Below are 19,672 nucleotides of genomic sequence, written 5' to 3'. Positions count from 1 at the left end.
TTATTTTGCATGAAATTATGTTTCTTAATGAATTAATAATAGGGTTGCGTTTCTCAACAAGCAGAGAAATACAGAGAATAAAACAAGGGCAAGAGACTGCATTCTAATTAGCCGGTCCTCGTGGCTCGGCCTGGAAGCCCGTTATCTCTGATTGCGGGAAGGAAGGGCAAACCAGCGGCCAGAGGCTCCCGTCTGTGGGAGGAGAGAGGCTCCGAGTCACGGTGCCAAACAAAGACCTCGGGACCCACACCTCTTTGTCTTCCTGTCACCACCCCTCAGTTGCCCTCAGGCCCTGGAATCTGCGTGGCCACCTTGGTCCTAAGTGGAGAGACTTGCCCCACGGGCTCATGACCCTGAGCCGGGGGCTTCTCACACCACCCCACACCGGGGTCCGCTTTCCCATCTCTGCACCCTGTGCCAGAAAGGGCTGGCCTTCCCAGAGCGAGTCTTGTCTTAGCCTGTGATTCTGGGAGGTGACGTGCGTCACTCCTGAGAGGACGCTGGCCACATGGGATCCTAGGGTGGAAGCCAGCCATACCAGAAAGACCAACCATGTGCTTTAGGGGACGATGCTTCATGGCAGGAGCTGACCTAGAGAGGTCCGTCAGCCCAGTGGTCACCCGCTCATTCACCCAAGTCCACATAAGGAAGCCCCAGTGGAAACCCTGGACAGGGACGCTCACGGGCACCGCACCTCCACGCCCAGGAGCAGCGCGGCTGACTCCAGGGGCCAGGACGGCAGGAGCTTCGCCCTGGGAAGCCCCCAGACCGCGGGGCTCCTCTTCCTCTGGCTGATTTAAATGGCACCCTCTCCTGGAACGGGCTCCACTGCTTCCCACGTGATGGGCGTCCTGGGTCGTCTTGGGGAAGAGGAAGAGGAGGAGGGGCAGGGGGCAGGAAAGCAGAAGGGAAGAGAATCATTGGCAAGAACGTCTCCCGGGCAGCCACAGCCGGGCGTCTGAAGGGGTCGGCGCTGCTCCCCTGCTGGATGGGATTTGGATAGATTCTCACGGTCGTCATGGCCCCAGGGCACACAGACACCTCATGGGATCCTGCCACCCCACCCTGGGCTCAGAGAAGCCCTGCTGGGGGGGATTCTCCCAACCACACTACGGCATCCACACTAGGGCCTGCCTGAGTGAGGCTGAGCCCACTCACGTGATGAAGCCCCCGTCGGTAGGTGTGTGTTTCTGGGTCTTCCTGTGGAAGGCGCCTGTCCAGGGACTCCCGGGCCCCCGCAGATTCAGTAGTGGCAGAGACGGCGGAGGCCAGAGGCTCCTTCCAGCGCCGATGGACTGAGTCGAACCCTGTGCTGGCCCCTTGGCTGCTCTTCCTGGGCTCGTGCCCTCGGCTCCCTGGGCCTCAGGTGTGGGTCTGTTTATCTCACATGGGGGTGACTCACCTGGTGATGACCTAGATGTGAGCCGTCCCCCCAAATCCGTGTGTGAGGCGGTGAGCACCCGTCCCCTGATAGGGATTAGCTGGTGGTCACAGGAGGGGTGTGACTGGGGGAGGGGGTCCCTGGGGGAGGGCCTTTGGGTTTTCATTCTGTCCCTGATGAGTGAAGGCCTCTCTGCTTCCTGTTGCCCTGTCCTGAGCTGCTTCTCCTGGTCCACGCGTCCTCCATGATGTCCCACCTCCCCCTGGGCCGGAGCTGTGGATTCGGCCGACCGTGGATTGAAGCTCTGAAACCTTGAGCTGAAATCCACGGTTCCTCTGCCACAACCGCTCTCGTCTTCTGGTCACAGCCCCAAACCCACCTGCCTCTCGCATGAAGCCACCTGCTACAGGAGAAGGCTGAGCTGCCCCCGCTCAGGATGGTTTCTAGCTGGAAACCAAAGCCGAGACCCCACCCCTAGAGGCCAGGCACCCCCAGGACCCGGAAGGCTGACACCACCAGGCGTCAGAACCGGTGCAGATGGGTGGAAAGCACCAGCTGGTGAACCGGCTCCTCCGGGCGGGCACAGGAGCTCTGCTTCCTTGGTGTGGACTGGTGGTCATCTTGCCTTTTATTTGCTATTAACCTAAGCAGAAGAATTCAAATAAAGTTGCTGTCAGGAGCATATTTCTTTCCAAATCCAGGGTGTAATAAAAACCAATGAGTGATCTGGGTGTCAAAGGAGTAATCGAAAATCCTACTTGCAGCAAATACAAATAGCACTTGCTGTTAAAAGGACAATATATTCCAGAAGGAAAATCGCCTGCTGACCAGCCCATAACTTGCGGTTGACTTTCGGTTGGGTTTTGCGACTTGAGTGAGAGAGAAATTCAACCCTGATGCTTTCCTCCCAGAAATGTTTCCAAAAAAGATCCTCTTTCAAGAAGATAAAAGCAATTTAGTCACTTGATACAAAAACAGTTTTGGTTTCCAAGGATTGGATTATGCATTGCTCTATGGTGGTCAGACTCGCTGCAAGAGATGAACGGCCAACTCGGGCTGACTTAGGCTGGCCGGCGGCTTCAGATGCCACAGTGGACAAGCTTCAGGGGACTCAGGCTGCAGAGAAGCAGCCAGTGCGTGACTGCGCCCCTCACCCTCAGCCCCACCCGCCTTTGCCTGGTCAGATTCCCCGGCAGCTCTCTGCACGCAGTAGGGGAGCAGGTAGTCAAGACGAGGCCTGTGCAGCCTGGTGGCAGGTCCTCATTAAGATGCTCCATAGCTCACGGCGGGTGAGGGGACGAGGACAAACATCTTCAGATTGAGCTTCCAGAAATGGCAGATGTCCATGGAAACCCCAGCCCAGCTCTGGGCCTCTGGTGTCTTAGGCCCCTTGCTCCCGCTCCTAACCCTGCGGAGGAGGAGGAGGGTGCGCTCCCGCGTCTCAGCCCTGCTGAGGTCCTGCTGAGGTCCTGCTGAGGTCCTGCGGCTGCTCTTTGACCAACCTCTGTAGCCAGGGAGGGAAGTATTGTCATTGGCCAGCTTAGATCACGGGCCTTGCCTGGGGCAGAGGCAGGTGACCGACTCTGTGACTGACACAGGGAGCAGGGAGGAGTCTCAGGGGAACAAAAGCAGGTGGTGGGAAATTACTGGGAGGAAAGGACACCATCGTCACCCGCTGCTCCCTCCAGGACTGGGTTCCTGGCCCAGAGACTGTGGAGCGTGTGGCGGGAGCGTGGGCAGGGCTGAGCCGCCACGGGGAGGAGGTGGCCCTGTGACTAGGGCAGCGGACTGGGGAGTCTGTTCTGGCACCTTTGCTGGAACTTCTGAAACAAACAAACAAAAAACCAAAAATGAAAATAAACGAGCCCTCTTTAGGCCGATCCCCCCCACCCCCCCACCCCCCTGGGACCTGAGGACTAAGCCACGAGTGCCCTTGACCCTGGACTGCTTGGCAGGATCCTATCCTGAATCTAAGGCTTTGAAACATCCTGGAAACCGTGGGCAGTTTGGAAGCCAGGGAGACCTGCGTCCACTGGTGTGTCCCAGAGCCTCCCGTGACAGCCCCCATTCAATGCCACTGTTCAGAAAGATGAATGTGAAATCAGGCATTGTCCACAAGCTGCCTCCCTATCTTCCAGGACGCAGTCTGATTTGGGGATTGATGAATCGACTCGCCAAGCCACGGACACCCTCTCCAAGTGCAGCATCTGGTGCAAGGCAGAAGACACCCTTCCTCCTGGTGGATGAGCAGACAGTAGAAGGATCTTCACATTTCATATGCAGAGTCTGTTCCCCATCTTCCTTCTGATAAATTGGTGTAACATCTTGCACGGCTAAATCATGGAGGGGGCCTGAGCTCCAGAGGCCAGTTATAAATGCACAAAAATAATATAGAACTAGGTGCATAAAATACAAGCCAATTTCTCCATCTCTGCTAATGGGTTTTAAACAGGAAAAATAACTGAGAATAAGCACCAGGCACATTAGAAATTAAAATTAGGTTGCAAAGCTCCTCAATCCCTACAAGAAGGTCGGTGCACAATCAATGATTCAAGGGAACAGTTCTGAGGAATGAAATCTCACATGCGTTTGCATTAACCGACGGGCGCCCGTCTTCCGGGGACACCCCAGTGTTGTCTGCTGCCCCACCCCCACCTCCCTGCATGGACTTGAACTTCGAGTTCATTTTCAAGCCCTAAGGCACTGGACATTCTCACTCCGGCACTACTGTTCCCGACGATTTCTGAAGGGTCTCTTTCATGGCCGTAGATGACTCATTTTATCAACTATCTGCCATGAATTGTTCCCCATCTGTACTTAAATAACATTTCTCCTCTGATTATAAAAAAGCCATGACAGTCATGGTTCAAAATAAAATACCACAGGCACAAAGAACAAAATGAAATGTCCTACAGTCAACCCCTCAGGGTTAAGTCCACCTGTTTCTTTTCATTCTGTGCTCCATGTTCTTATATCTGCATCACAAATCTGAACGATACTGAACTAAAATCCTGTATCCCTGTGGCTTTTTCTTCCCCAACATTGCACTGTGAGGACTTTTGCCCTGTCTTTAGCTATTCTTTTGAACATCATTTTAAGAGCTGCGTAATATTCCACCACAGGGATTGCTGACTCCAGCCTGAGCCATCGCCCTTCCGCCAGATCCCCCCCGGGCCATGGCTGTCCTCACAGAGCAGTGGCCCTGGGAAGAGCATCTTCCTGTTGGTTTGAACTGCTCTTTGGCTGGTTTGTGACGTGTGTGTGGCCCCCGTGGTCTTCCCCTGGGATTGAGGCTGACCCAGTCCACCCCACCACGGACGGCACCCACTTGCCTGCTGTGCACCAGGGCAGCAGAACTTGATTTCAGTTTGGACAGAGCGGTGGTGGGGTGACAGCGTGTGGGGCTCCAAATGAAAGCCAGACTTGAAGGTGTGCAGAAGGCACGTTGAGACACGCAGCACCATCCAGGGCCTCAGCTGAAGCTTTTCTGTGGGCCCTTCCCTCTGAGAGCGTGAATTTACTAGGTTTCCCCAGGTTCCTCCGTGCTCCTAGGGCCGGGGCAGAGGGCCAAGTCTGGAGCTCCCCAGCCCGCGAGCCCCCATCTCTGTCTTCCCCCCCCCCAGGGCCCCTCGAGGCTCTTCCCAGTGGCCCGCCAGTCCCTGCACTCTGTGCCAGGGGGTGTGCGTTCCTGGTCCCTGCTCGCCACCCAGCCCTGCTCCTCTTCCCCCGACCTCTGCTGGGTGGTGGCTCCTGCCGCTGTCCCTGTATTAACACCCAAGTGTCTCCCACCTTGAAAAACTGTCCTTCCTCACAACCTTGAGATGACCGTTGCTCACCCTCGTCCACTCAAACATCTGAAAAGAACGTGGCCTCCACTGCTCCCCCTTCCTGGCCCCCACCTCCTGGTGCTCCACCCTGCTCCTGGGCAGGGGGCAGGGGGCTTCCTGAGCCACCCATGGGGTCCTGGGGGCTCTTCCCTCTCCTCGTTCCTGGAATCCTCTCCCGGTCACCAGATCCCCTGCCCCTCTTTTGTTGGTAGGCCCTCGGGCCCATCATCTCTGAGTTTCCCGCCTGCTGCTCACACCTGGGGCTCAGTCCTTGACTGGCCACACCCTCCTCAGTCGGCGTCTCCCTGGGGGATGCTCGCCCCCACCTGGACCACGGGCCTCCAAGTGCTGATGGCTCTGGGTGGGCAGCCTGCGGGGCTCTGGTCTGAGTATCAGATCTCAAGTTCTCATAACCGCCCGATGAAGAGCTTCCTTCCCCGGTGTCCTTGTCCCCCGCAGACACCAACCTCCCTGGGTAACAGGAGAAGCCCAAGGTCATCCAATCGAGAACTCTCTTCTCACACAGGGGTTTGGTGTCATGAATCTCCCCTTGACCACCACTGTAACAAACTCTCACAAAATCTGATGAGTTCCTTTGATTCAAACCTTTTCCAACCGCCCTCTACTTCTTCTCCACGCAGGGTGTTATGTGGAACGTGCTCTTCAGTTTGCACACACGGGGCGGGGGGGGGGGCGGGTTCCAGGGATATTTCTGTTGTGTGTTTATAATTTAACTCTACCTTCATCCGAGAACGTCACATCTCCTTGGCCTTTTGAAGGTACCCCGTCTTATTTGATGGCCGGAGCATTGTTTATCTGGACACATGCCCCTTGTATACCCGCAAAGCTCAAGGTCAACTAAGTTGCTTGATTGCTGTGCAAATCCAGATCCCTACTGTTTCCTGGATTCTATTTCTATCAATCATGGACAGAAGGGATAGATAGTTCTGATTATAAATCTAGATTTGTGTTTTTCTCCCTGGGGTTCTGTCAGTTTCTGCTTCTTGTGTTTAGAAGCTGTTATTGGGTGCATAAGCGTTTAGACCGTGTCCCTTGATGAGTTCACCCCCTATCACTTGAATGGCCGTCTTAATGTTGGGGAACATGTTTACTCTGAAGTCAGCTTTGCCTGATGTTTAGGGGCCACTCTGCCTTTAAGCCCTAGTGAGAGCCTGGAGCTCACATGTGCGTGGGTTTCTGTCCTCAGCCTCTGTGTGAAAGTCCACTGCTCAAAGGCAGCGAGGAGTGAGGCCAGCTCCCTAACCCACTCGGACAGCTGCACCTTTCCTGCAGTCGCCTGGTTAGGTTTAGGCTGTCCCTGTGCCTCTTTGCCCTCTGTTCCTATTCCACCTTATCTGCCTTTTCATGAATAAATAAAATCTTTCTTTCGGTTCCTTTCCATCTGCTTCTTGGACTTCCTGGCTCTAACTTTTGGTTTTGCTGTTGTGACGGTTGCTTTGGTGTTCACGGTGCCAACCTGCAGCCTGTCGCCACCTGCCTACAAGCCCCACGGTGGCTCTGGGTCTGTGACCCTGCAGTGCAGTCCTGTGTGGCATGATGGCCTTGGGACAGCTCTCCGTGTTCCTGCTGCACCACGTCATCCGCCTCGTCCCCTCCTGACTTTATGCTACTGTCTCACACGTGCCAGAAAGCACGTGATAAACCGCCATGCTGACTTAAAATATGTTACATTGCGAAATAAATCGTAAGAAGCACTGACCCACATGGTTACCTTTTCAGCACCTCTGATTCCTGTGTGGAGCTCTACATTTCCACCCATCACCACCCTTTCTTTTCCCTGAAGGACGTCCTTGAACATTTCTTACAGTGAAGGTCTGCCAAGGATGGATCCTTTCAGCTTTTCTTTTATGTCTGTGAATAGTTTTATTTTGCTTTTGTTTACAAAAAAAATGTTTTTCCATGCGTAGGATTCTAGGTTGACAGTATTTTTGTTTCCGTTCTTTAAAGAGGGCTGCTCCATTATCTATTCACCTGCATTGTTTCCAAAGAAAGTCTGTAGTCATCCGTGTCTTTTTTGCTGTGCATAAAATATTCTTTTTTTTTCTTGCTGCTTTTAAGATTTTTCTGTTTGTTGCTAATTTTGAGCAATTCAGTTATAATTTGCTTTGCTGTAGTTCTGTTTTGTGTACTTTGGGTCTGATGAGTTTCTTGCATTTCAGTGTTTCCAGTTTGCATTAAAACTAGAAAACTGGAAAGTCGCTAGTCATTATTTTTTTTTCAACTCTTTTTTCTTTGTTCCCCCTTCCCAAATACAGTTATAGTAACTTAAAATATCTGTGTCTACCACTTTGGACATCTGTGTCAGCTCTGGTATGGTTTTGATTGAGTCCCTCATTATGGTTGAATTTTCCTCATCTGCTTTGATTGGACACCAGACACTGTGAGCCTTAACCTTGTTGATGATTTGATATTTTTGTATTTCTGCACATAGTTATTGAGCTTTGTTCTGGGAAACAGTTGATTTCCTTGGAAACAGTTTGCTCATGTAAAGTAAGATCTTTCTGCTAAGATTTGTTTGATGGAAATAGAACAGTGCCCAGAGCTAAGTTGTCCCCCACTGTGAGGACAAGGCATTCCTTCTCAGTGCCCCGTGACCTTTGCAGCCATCCTGGCTACCTGGAGCAGGCACTCACTATTCAGGGCCCCTGTGAGCAGTGGCACGACTAGATCCAACTCTTCAGGGTTGTTTTACACCTAGCCTCGGGCATGCTCCTCATATGTGCAGGTAGCTCCCTCATACCTGGGTGCTGGTTGATACCCAGATGGATGCTCAGGGGCCTCTTCAGACTGTGGGTCCTCTGCTGCTCTTGCCTCCCTGATGCCCTGGGTTTCTAATGGAGTCCTTCATGGTCTCCCTGGACTTGAGCCCCTTCTCTTTACCTGGTGAGTCCACTGAGCTCTGTGCTGCCTAGAGCTGGGGTGAGTGGAGGGCTCACCTGTTCGCCTCTCTTCTCTGGGGATCAGCACCCTTCATGGCTCAATGTCCTCATGTGGAAGACCCCTGATCTTTTGCCCACCTTGTGGTTCTTGCAACAGGAAGCTCAGTCTTGTTTCTTTTTTACCTTCCAGGATGATTCTCATCCTAACGGTGTTACTAGGACACGTGTGGCTTGAAGATGGGGTCCTTGTCTTGTTCATCAGAATATGGTCGGCAGTGACCCAAGTCCTCATTTTGAATCTGCCACTCACCAATGATGACTTGGGACAAGTTACTTAATTTTCATGACCCTCCGTTTCTTTACCAATAAAATAAGAATAGTAATAGTACCTCTGTTTGGAGTAACTTTGATGATTGAAAGATGCATGCAAAAAAGATACATGACTGAAAGAACAGTGGGGGCCTAGTTTTTGAGTAAAAGCAACTATTGATCTAATAACAATGCTCATTGTTAGTTGAATTTTGTACTCCGTTCCTCACAGGCAGTGAGCAATAGATTTAACCAAGAAATATTAGGATAAGTGAATGAGGCTTGGTGCTTATCAGCTGTTAGCTGTCAAGATAGCCACACGCACCGTTCCTAAGTGGGATCCTTCGTCTCTGTGCCAGGTGTTTCCTACCATACCCAGAGTTGCAGTCCACCCTCCACCCAGGGAGTTGGAAAAGTGCAGATCCTGTCCACTTCACACACTGTTTGGGCAGCAGAAATTCAACTGTCGCTTGATTCCAAAGGCATAAAGTTGTCTGCGGGCAGTGTGGATCCAGCCATGGCCTGGAGGGAGCTCTAAGTGGACAACGTAATGTGTCCACTGTGTCTTGACTGAGGTGGTGGCTTAAGATTGGCCTCCGACCACTGAGTCTTGGGTGATTCTTCCATGCTCCTCCAAGGGCTGCAGCAGCAGGCAGATCCCAATGAGTAGGAGATGCCGGGGCTCAGGAATGGTGTGTTCCGAGGGAGACTTACTTGACAGGTTGTGTTGACAACGCCACCTGCATCACAGACTGCAGTGCCTTAGCCCAGTGAGAGCTCTGCTCTTTCAAAATCCCCGTCAGCTCCCATTCAGAGCTGGTGCCGATTGGTACTGCCCTGAAAGGACCGAATGCAAACAGTCTTCTTTCTGGTACGTCTCATCACACAATTTTTGATCCTCAAGCACAAGTTTCTACGTGACCGGTTTCCATTTAAGAATCCGTTTGGTTTCCCGTACCGGTGGATGATCTCCTCTTCAGTCGTATTAGATTTTCTCTTTGGTGAGGGTTGAACGAGTCCCCAGGCCATTAGGAGAGGAGCTCACGTAGCCTGAGTTAATGTGAATGTGGAAAATGCATCCAACAGGGCTTCTGGCTCCCGGATCCACAGGTCATTTGTTGGAGGAGAGGAAAAGTGGCAGCCCCCACCAGGGTGGGCGTTGGATTGATATCCCCATCCGGATGAGCATCCGAGATCTTTCTTTCAGACCATTGGGCCATGACTTCTATGGGTTTTTAAAGTGAGGCAGAGACGGGAGAACATGAACGGCACCGACTCTGCATCGGCACGTTTGCCGAGACCGACTGGGGGCACCCACAGCCCACCACGCACATAAAATGGGTCATTGAGCGAGAGAATGGGCACTTCTTGCATCTTAAGTACAAATTGTAAGTAATTAGCTTAATGCTCAAAAATGCTTCCATGTCGAGTTGATGCCTCTGCTCACATGATCTTACGTCTGGAAGTAAAGAAACCAAAGAGAAATCGCCTGCCACAGTAGGCACAGTGGTGACCTTGGTCCCAGTTCCAGAGTCAAATGCATTCTCAGGTGGAGTATGGAATGCTTTTTATTTATTTATTTATTTTGTACTCCTAAACCTTGTGTAGTGCACAGAATTCATAGCGGATGACATTGTCATTACATTTTTGTTATTTACATATTTGATATTTTGCCTTCAAAGAGCTCTGGGATGGGTACAAGTGCTAATATGCCCTGAGTGTTGTTGCTCCACAAACAGCTTAGAAAGTGAGGTTGTTAAACTGGGTGCAGTGGCGCACACCCGTGATCCTCGCGGCTCGGGAGGCTGAGGCAGGAGGATTACAAATTCAAAGCCAGCCTCAGCAACTTAGTGAGGTGCTAAGCAACTCAGCAAGATGCTGTGTCTAAATAAAATACAAAATAGGGCTGGGGGTGGGGCTCAGTGGTTGGTGCCCCTGAGTTTAATCCCTAAAACCTTCCCCCCCACACCAAAAAAAGAAAGAAAGTTAGATTGTCGCCACTGTGTCAACTTCTGTAGTTTTCTTTAGCTTATACCAAGTGACGACTCTTTCCCTGGGTGGTGGCCCAGGTTCTCGTAGAGGACAGTGGGTCAGTGAAAGGCTGGCTGATGCTCCAGGTGGCAGCACATCAGGAAGGGCCTTCAGAGGCGGACGGTGACCCAGGCACTGCTCTCTCGGACGGTGCACTCCTTGGCCAGGGAGGTGGTCTCCCCTTCTCCACCCCAGTGCCCCGTGGGGACTCCAGAGCCAGAGCTGCTTTGTGAACCAACAGATCAATCTGTGTGGACATTGTCCTTCTATTTGCTCATGTGAAAACGGGTGTGTCTAAGGGTCACCTCTGAGGAGCTGGTGCGGGGGAGAAAGCCCCTGCCTCTGACCGCCGTCTGTCCAGCTCCCTGCGGTGGCTTTCCCTCGACCCCTCTGACACAGCGCCCTCTGCTCTTTGGCTCCCTGGCGTGTGGCTGCTGGAACTTGCTCCTTTCTCGGCAGCCGCTCTGCCTGGGCGGGTGCTGGGGTCGGCCAGGGCAGGGCTCTCTCTCCTAGACGGGGGCAAAGAGCACGGCACAGGCCAGTCCTCGGCCATCTCAGGGGGTTCCCTTTCGATGTCTCCCGTCTCCTGGTCTTTGACTCTCTCTCTCGTCTCCCATGTCTTCTTATGTACTCTGGGAAGGTTCTGGAATTCCCACACTTTTAAAGTATCCCATCTCCCACGGGGATTGGGACTGCATCCGAACCAGAAGGGAGTTTCTGGTCAAGATGCGTTCAGCAAGAGTTCCCTGAGCACTCGCGGGCGGCAGGCCGTGTTTCAGGAACAGGGGACAGAGCCGGGAACAGGGAGAGGCTCCCTGTGCCCTGGATCCTACATTCTGGCTGGGGAGACCCACAGCGCCCAAGGCTCCCCAGCAGAAAAAGGAAAGTACCAGACGCCTGGTTAGCAGGGGCCGCAGTGTTTGCCTGGCTTGTGCAGATACGATGGTGGTGGGACAGGTGGACTTGCAAGGGACCTGTACGCGGTCAGTCCAACTTTGTTAGTGGGGTCTTCACAGAGTCCTACCACCCCTGGAGTCCGCACGGTCTCACATCCAAACCTCAGTATGAAAACGCGTTCTGTAGGTTAAATTCCTACTTAATCCTTTGAACTCTGGGCCCTGACCTGCTGTCTTTGAGGGCTTGGCTGGAGCTCCCTGGTCAACAGGTGCTCACGCAGCCCTTCAAGAGCTCACCATGTTGAAGGCAGATGGGGCGGAGGCAGCCATCTGTCGATGGGAACTGGGAACCGACACCGGCCCTGGGTCTGTTGAGACGGTGGCCCAGCGTGTCGAGGCTCCAGGGTCTCTGCTGGAGATGGCGTCCTCTTACCTTCTGTGCAGCACCTAGCAGAGCATCAGTGAGCCAGCGAGGGGAGGGACCCTGCAGCGTGGGACGCAGAGGCCACGTCTCGTTCCCAGACCTGTGAGCAGACTCCTCATGTGGCCAAGGGGACTCCACAGGTGTGAGCCAGCTAAGGAACCCCACACTGTCCCACAGAGGCCCCCTGTGATGGTGGTGTGTTTGCTGGAGTGGTTTCCGAGTCCAGGGATGTGGCAGCTGGAGAAGCTACAGAAGGAAGGGCGGTGGGTGGTGTCCCAGGGTGCAGGAGGGAGCAGAGCCCACCACACCTTGACTCCACAGCAGGGGGACCACTCTGGACAGCTGACTTCAGGAACGGGAAGACAGCAGAGGTGTGTCACTGTGTCACCAAGAGTCACAGCAGCTGCAGGAGGCTCCCACAAGAGCCCGCGGGCTGACCCAGCTTGGGCTGGTCCTGCGCTGTCCGCCCACTGGGAAGGCTCTTCTGGAAGAAGAGGAGCAAAGAAAGAGCAGCTCACTGGGCTCCGCGGAAGCGCGGCACTTCGCTGGACCGGCAACGCCCTGCTCACCCCAGGCACCTGCACTTTTAAAAAGGGCTCGATTCCCATGATGTCCCCATAAGAGGTGACGGAATCAGAGGTAAAGAGCTCGGGTGTGGCAGGCCAAGGGGCCCACTGGAGAAGGTGACATATGTAGACGGCCACAGACAGGGTCTCCTCTCTCACTTCCCTCCAGCAGGTCAGGGTGGGCTTCCGCCACGACATCAGATAGGACTGGAGATGATCCCTCCACCTGTGACTGGCCAGTCCCAGGGCAGCGGCCACCCCAGGCACCTGTGGAGGTCAGTCAGCCTGCTGGTGGGGACCCCTGACCTCCGGGTCACTGTCCCTGGGAGGAGAGAGGACGGCCAGCAGCCTGGGGCACACGAGCCCTCGCCCTCCAAGCCACAGCTCCCTGCCCCCTGGGGCTCCGGAGCCGCGCCCGGTCTGCCCAGGAGCTGCGGGGTGCTGCCGATGCTCCTTGGGTGCAGAATGATTGGAGGCACTTACTTCCCACTTCAACATGGAAGTACTTAGAGAGCTGGACGAGGCTTTTGCCCAGGGCAAGGAGGGCGGTGGTGCTCACGGGTGGCCACCTGCCCCTGCAGCTGTGTGCCCGGTTTCTCCATCCCCAGAGTGAGGCTGACGGTAGCCCTCTCTGTTCTCTATGAGGCTCGGTGGAGTCAGGGAGGGGAGGTGCGGGGCCGCGCGGGCGCACAGCAGTATGCCGGAGGGCTGGTCCTGGCGCGGCACTGACACAGGTGGACGTCTTTGCCTGGACATTGTGTGTCCTGTTGGTTCCCGCACACCTGCCCTTGCACCGGGAAAGGACGGGGGTGCGTCAAGAGCCCAGTGTCCTGGGTGTCCTTGGAGGACACTGCTCCAGGCCGGGGGGAGAGCTGGTTTCTATGGTGATTCTTTGTGGACAGGAATGAGGGAGGGTTGAGTCAGCAGGAGCAGCAGGTGCCAAGGCGTGGAGGGGACCAGGGAGCCTGGCCCTGGAGGATCTAAACCACCCTCCTGAGCCCAGAGAGGGCCTGCGGGAGGGCGCGGGGTGGACATGGGGGCCGAGTGGGAACAGGAACGCTGGCTTCCTCTTGATTCCTGAGAAGGAGGGTAGGGGTCGAGGAGGGGCTGCAGAGAAACTTTCACAGAAGAAGGGCGGTCGGCAGGATGCCGGTGTGGGGAGGCTCCCTGGGGTCCCGCAGATGGCCGTCCATGCCTAATGAGGTCAGAAAGGCAACAGCCACAAAGCCCCTAAGTGGCCGTCCTGCTGAGAGCAGCCCACCCGACCTGCTGGAGGGAAGCGACAGAGGAGGCCCTGTCTTGGTCGCCAGGCGGGTGGGCCGCAGCGGGCACCCTCCTGTCTGTCCCTCCGCCTTGGCCCCCTCTGCATGCCCACCCCAGTCCCCTGCAGAGGCTCCTCCTTGGTGGCCTCTCCCCAGGTCCCCTGGGCTCTGGGCTCACGTGGGATGGTAATTCCACTCCTCCAGCGCTGCCCCTCTTGCCGCCTGCTCTTCCTGCCCCCTGGATGGTGCAGAGGTCAGCTGGTCCTGGCTAGTTAACCAGAGCAGCAGCGAGCAGCGGCCGGGCTGGGAGGCCGCTCAGCAGGCGGCTGCCGCGGGAATCTCACTGGCCTCAGCACCTTCCTCCCCAGCGGCTGCGTGCACCTGGATTCCTCTGTGAAGGGCTTTGAGGTGGGCTGTGTTTAATGAGCAGATGCCTGAGTCCTGGCCAGTCTGCTGCCCGGCTCCGCTGACAACACCAACCGCACTGCTCAGAGGACTCCGCGTCGCTCCCTGTCCTTGGTCCCAGCTGGGATGGTGGCCTCTGCAGCCTTGTCCCCACAGCTTGCACGAGCGTGGGCCGCCACGTTCACCTCCTGGCCCCTGCCCCAGGAGCCTCTGGACCTCTCGAGGTGTCCCTCCCGGCTGGGGACTACCAGGTCCTCCCCGCTCTCAAGACCCAGCACCCGGGAAGCGATGATGGTTTCAGATCATCCCTTCACGCCAGGTCATGGTCACTTCTCACAGGTCAGAGGTTGCGACCCAGGTCACCTGGACACCCATGAAGGCTGTGGGGGTTGACTGTGTCCCCAAGGTTCCAGCTGGAGCCAGTCCCCAGGGCAGCAGTGCTGAGGGGCGGGGCCTCCAAGAAGGGCTTGGTCTCGGGGCAGCTGGCCGTCCTGGGGCAGCTGGTTATCCCTGGAGTAGGTTAGTTACTGTGGGAGTGGGTCAGTTACCCTGAGAGAGGGCTGGTTACTGTGGGAGTGGGTTAGTTATCCTGAGAGTGGGCTGGTTACTGTGGGAGTGGGTTAGTTATCCTGAGAGTGGGCTGGTTACTGTGGGAGTGGGTTAGTTATCCTGAGAGAGGGCTGGCTACAATGGGAGTGGGCTAGTTATCCTGAGAGAGGGCTGGTTACTATGGGAGTGGGTTAGTTATCCCGAGAGAGGATTGGTGATTGTGGGAGTGGGTTAGTGATCATGAGAGAGGGCTGGTTACTGTGGGAGTGGGTTAGTTATCCTGAGAGTGGGCTGGTTACTGTAGGAGTGGGTGAGTTATCATGAGAGTGGGCTGGTTACTGTAGGAGTGGGTGAGTTATCCTGAGAGTGGGCTGGTTACTGTAGGAGTGGGTGAGTTATCATGAGAGAGAGCTGGTGATTGTGGGAGTGGGTGAGTTATCATGAGAGAGGGCTGGTTACTGTGGGAGTGGGTCAGTTATCCTGAGAGTGGGCTGGTTACTGTGGGAGTGGGTTAGTGATCCTGAGAGAGGGCTGGTTACTGTGGGAGTGGGTTAGTGATCCTGAGAGAGGGCTGGTTACTGTGGGAGTGGGTCAGTTACCCTGAGAGAGGGCTGGTTACTGTGGGAGTGGGTCAGTTACCCTGAGAGTGGGCTGGTTATCGTGGGAGTGGGTTAGTTATCCTGAGAGTGGGCTGGTTATTGTGGGAGTGGGTTAATTATCCTGAGAGAGGGCTGGTGATTGTAGTAGTGGGTCAGTTATCCTGAGAGTGGGCTGGTGATTATGGGAGTGGGTTAGTTATCCTGAGAGAGGGCTGGTTATTGTGGGAGTGTGTTAGTTATCCCGAGAGAGAGCTGGTGATTGTGGGAGTGAGTTAGTTATCCTGAGAGTGGGCTGGTTATTGTCAGAGTGGGTTAGTTATCCTGAGAGAGGGCTGGTGATTGTGGGAGTGGGTTAGTGATCATGAGAGAGGGCTGGTTACTGTGGGAGTGGGTTAGTTATCCTGAGAGAGGGCTGGTGATTGTGGGAGTGGGTCAGTTATCCTGAGAGTGGGCTGGTTATTGTGGGAGTGGGTCAGTTACCCTGAGAGAGGGCTGGTTACTGTGGGAGTGGGTCAGTTACCCTGAGAGAGGGCTGATTACTGTGGGAGTGGGTTAGTTATCCTGAGAGTGGGCTGGTTACTGTGGGAGTGGGATAGTTATCCTGAGAGTGGGCTGGTTACTGTGGGAGTGGGTTAGTTATCCTGAGAGAGGGCTGGCTACAATGGGAGTGGGCTAGTTATCCTGAGAGAGGGCTGGTTACTATGGGAGTGGGTTAGTTATCCCGAGAGAGGGCTGGTGATTGTGGGAGTGGGTTAGTGATCATGAGAGTGGGCTGGTTATTGTCAGAGTGGGTTAGTAATCCTGAGAGAGGGCTGGTTATTGTGGGAGTGAGTTAGTTATCCTGAGAGAGAGAGCTGGTGATTGTGGGAGTGGGTGAATTATCCTGAGAAAGGGCTGGTGATTGTGGGAGTGGGTTAGTGATCATGAGAGAGGGCTGGTTACTGTGGGAGTGGGTTAGTTATCCTGAGAGAGGGCTGGTGATTGTGGGAGTGGGTCAGTTACCCTGAGAGAGGGCTGGTTATTGTGGGAGTGGGTCAGTTACCCTGAGAGAGGGCTGGTTACTGTGGGAGTGGGTTAGTGATCCTGAGAGAGGGCTGGTTACTGTGGGAGTGGGTCAGTTACCCTGAGAGAGGGCTGGTTACTGTGGGAGTGGGTTAGTTATCCTGAGAGTGGGCTGGTTATTGTGGGAGTGGGTTAGTTATCCTGAGAGAGGGATGGTTACTGTGGGAGTGGGTTAGTTATCCTGAGAGTGGGCTGGTTATCATGGGAGTGGGTTAGTTATTGGGGAATGGGATGGTTATATGGCGTGGGTTCCTGATGAGCTGAGCTCTGCTTCCTTTCCTCTGTCCCTCTGTCCCTGTGTCTCTCCGTCCCTCCCCTTTGCCCTTGCACCTTTTGTCTGTGGATAGTGCAGCCCCAGGAGCCTAGTCAGGTGCCAGCACCTTGATCCTGGACCTCCCAGCCTCTGAAACTGAGCCTAGGACATTTCTGTTGATCATAAGCCAGAGGATTGTGTTTTCCCAACAGGAAATGGCTCAGCTGGATGGCCACAGGCCAGCTCCCTCCAGGAAGCCACTGCAGGGTTGGAGGACATGGCAGCCCTGTGGCTGCTGCCCTTCCCCTGGGGCCAGGGGTGAGGAGTTTTCCATGCCGGGGCTGTGAGTGGGGTGGGCACACGACATCTCCTGTCCACCCTGAAGACCTCCTACGGGGCAAAGGTAGACGATATATGGAGTTCAGTCATTAACCAGCACCTGTGTGCAGTGTGGGCTGCAGCCAGGGCCAAGCCACAGCTCGGAAGCAGGACTCCTTATCAGAGGATCAGCAGAGGCAGACACTGGCCGTGAGGTCAGCTTCCCCAGAGGACGTGGCCTCCTCCACTGTGTGACCCTCCACGGAGTCTGGGGAGTTCCCTGTCCATGCTGCCTCTCAGGAGCCAGGTGGTGTTAGAGTGTGGGGGCCCCAGGACGCTCTCCCTCCAGGGTCCGGCAAACCTGGGGTGATCTTGGCATGAGGCCTGCCCACGTGGAGCTCACCTCTGCAGCAGGGAGCCTCCGCCATCCTGTTGGCCTTTGCTGAACACCTGGGCTTCCATGCTCAGAGGGCCCCCAGCAGGAAAGGGATGGGCCTTGCTTTCTGTGGTAGCCAGAGGAACGCTGGGTGAGGGGCGGAGAGAAGCCCTCTGTCTCCCTCGTGGGAGCACAGACCTGCCCAGGTTCGTCCCACGTGAGGGTCATTGTCGTCTCTTATTTTAAGTGATACTTCCTGGAGTCATGGCCTGGTCACCAGCTACTCTTAGAAACTACTTTTTTTTTTTTTTTTTAACCAAACCCAGTTACACTAAGGACACACAATTAGAGAAATCTAAAACACTCAGCGAAGCTTGTAAGACTTCCAGTGCTGTGAGCTGGGCTCAGGCCAGTCCTACCAGGCGTCTGGCCCCTCCCTCATGCTGCCCACCCGGCCCTGGTGCCCTCTCTTCTGACCGCTCAGTAAAGACCCTGTGGGCTGCCTTCCTTCTCTCAGCGCCCTTCCTGGTGCGGATTCTCCTTTGTGGATTATGAAAGTGTAATGAAGGGAGGGAAAGGCGGGGCGCAAAGGAGTGCTGTGGTCCTTGGCTGGGGATCCAGGCAGTGGGAATGGGGCTTCCCAGGAGGCGGTGACCAAGGAACACCCTGAGATTTGACATCAGAACCACAGAGGCCGACGTTGGGAGCTAGGTCATAGGGCAGGAGAGAACCCCCGGAGCCCAGCCAGCAATGCCAGCGACTGCTTCCCACTCAGCACGAGTGTGAGCATGTGTGTGAGTGTGTGTGTGAGCGTGTGAGCGTGTGTGTGCATGTGTGTGTGCGTGTGAGTGCATGTGAGTGTGTGTGCGTGTGAGTGTGTGTGTGTGAGTGTGTGTGTGCATGTGAGCATGTGTGTGCGAGTGTGTGTGTGCATGTGAGCATGTGTGTGAGAGTGTGTGTGTGTGTGTGAGCGCATGTGTGCATGTGTGTGTGCGTGTGAGTGTGTGTGCATGTGAGCATGTGTGTGCATGTGAGCATGTGTGTGAGAGTGTGTGTGTGAGCGTGTGAGCGCATGTGTGCATGTGTGTGCATGTGAGCATGTGTGTGAGAGTGTGTGTGTGAGCGTGTGAGCATGTGAGCACATGTGTGCATGTGTGTGTGTGAGTGCATGTGAGTGTGTGTGCGTGTGAATGTGTGCGCATGTGAGCATGTGTGTGCATGTGAGCATGTGTGTAAGAGCGTGTGTGTGTGGGAGTGTGTGTGTGAGCATGTGTGTGCATGTGAGCATGTAAGGGTGTGTGTGAGCATGTGAGAGCATGTGTGTGTGTGCATGTGAGAGTGTGTGCATGTGAGAGTGTGTGTGAGCATGTGTGTGCATGTGAGCATGTGTGTGAGCGTGTGAGTGTGTGTGTGAGCATGTGTGTGAGTGTGTGTGTGAGCGTGTGTGCATGTGAGAGTGTGTGTGAGTGAGCGTGTGTGAGTGTGTGTGTGAGCGTGTATGTGAGCATGTGTGTGCATGTGAGCATGTGAGCGTGGGAGTGTGTGTGAGCGTGTGTGTGAGTGTGAGTGTGTGAGCATGTGTGAGCATGTGTGAGCATGTGTGTTTGTGTGTGTGTGTGAGCGTGTGTGTGTGTGTTCTAGCTGTGCTGCTTGGCTCTTGGGTACGTATTCAGGTTTTTCCCGTCACTCACTCACTCCTTGTTTTGTCTGTTCTGACTGTAGAGGGCGAGTGTGTGTTCAGGTGTTTTGTCTGTTCTGACTGTAGAGGGTGAGCGTGTGTTCAGGTGTTTTGTCTGTTCTGACTGTAGAGGGTGAGCGTGTGTTCAGGTGTTTTGTCTGTTCTGACTGTAGAGGGTGAGTATGTGTTCAGGTGTTTTGTCTGTTCTGACTGTAGAGGGTGAGTGTGTTGTGTTCAGGTGTTTTGTCTGTTCTGACTGTAGAGGGTGAGTGTGTGTTCAGGTGTTGTCTGTTCTGACTGTAGAGGGTGAGCATGTGTTCAGGTGTTTTGTCTGTTCTGACTGTAGAGGGCGAGTATGTGTTCAGGTGTTTTGTCTGTTCTGACTGTGGAGGGCGAGCGTGTGTTCAGGTGTTTTGTCTGTTCTGACTGTGGAGGGCGAGCGTGTGTTCAGGTGTTTTGTCTGTTCTGACTGTAGAGGGCGAGCGTGTGTTCAGGTGTTTTGTCTGTTCTGACTGTAGAGGGCGAGCGTGTGTTCAGGTGTTTTGTCTGTTCTGACTGTGGAGGACGAGCGAGTGTTCAGGTGTTTTGTCTGTTCTGACTGTAGAGGGTGAGTGTGTTGTGTTCAGGTGTTTTGTCTGTTCTGACTGTAGAGGGTGAGGGTGTGTTCAGGTGTTTTGTCTGTTCTGACTGTAGAGGGCGAGTATGTGTTCAGGTGTTGTCTGTTCTGACTGTAGAGGGTGAGCGTGTGTTCAGGTGTTTTGTCTGTTCTGACTGTAGAGGGTGAGCGTGTGTTCAGGTGTTTTGTCTGTTCTGACTGTAGAGGGCGAGCGTGTGTT

The 19,672-nt window shown here is 54.6% G+C and overlaps 1 long non-coding RNA gene across 2 annotated transcripts in view; it reads right to left on the bottom strand.

The window, feature by feature from the left end:
• Positions 1–1,984: 1,984 nt before the first annotated feature.
• Positions 1,985–19,672, bottom strand: part of LOC110599056 (uncharacterized) — a 42,420-nt gene continuing 24,732 nt past the window's right edge. The window contains exon 4 of one of the 2 annotated variants that reach the window (XR_013427346.1): positions 1,985–3,204. This is a non-coding gene — a long non-coding RNA (uncharacterized LOC110599056). Of the gene's footprint in view, positions 3,205–9,967; positions 17,286–19,672 lie in introns of those variants that run through there. The other variant, XR_013427347.1, reaches the window with a different exon arrangement.

Source organism: Ictidomys tridecemlineatus, chromosome 11, assembly GCF_052094955.1.
Source record: "Ictidomys tridecemlineatus isolate mIctTri1 chromosome 11, mIctTri1.hap1, whole genome shotgun sequence".
NCBI lineage: Eukaryota > Metazoa > Chordata > Mammalia > Rodentia > Sciuridae > Ictidomys > Ictidomys tridecemlineatus.
The sequence above is the reverse complement of the archived record's forward strand: the minus strand, read 5'-3'. Positions and strand labels throughout refer to the sequence as shown.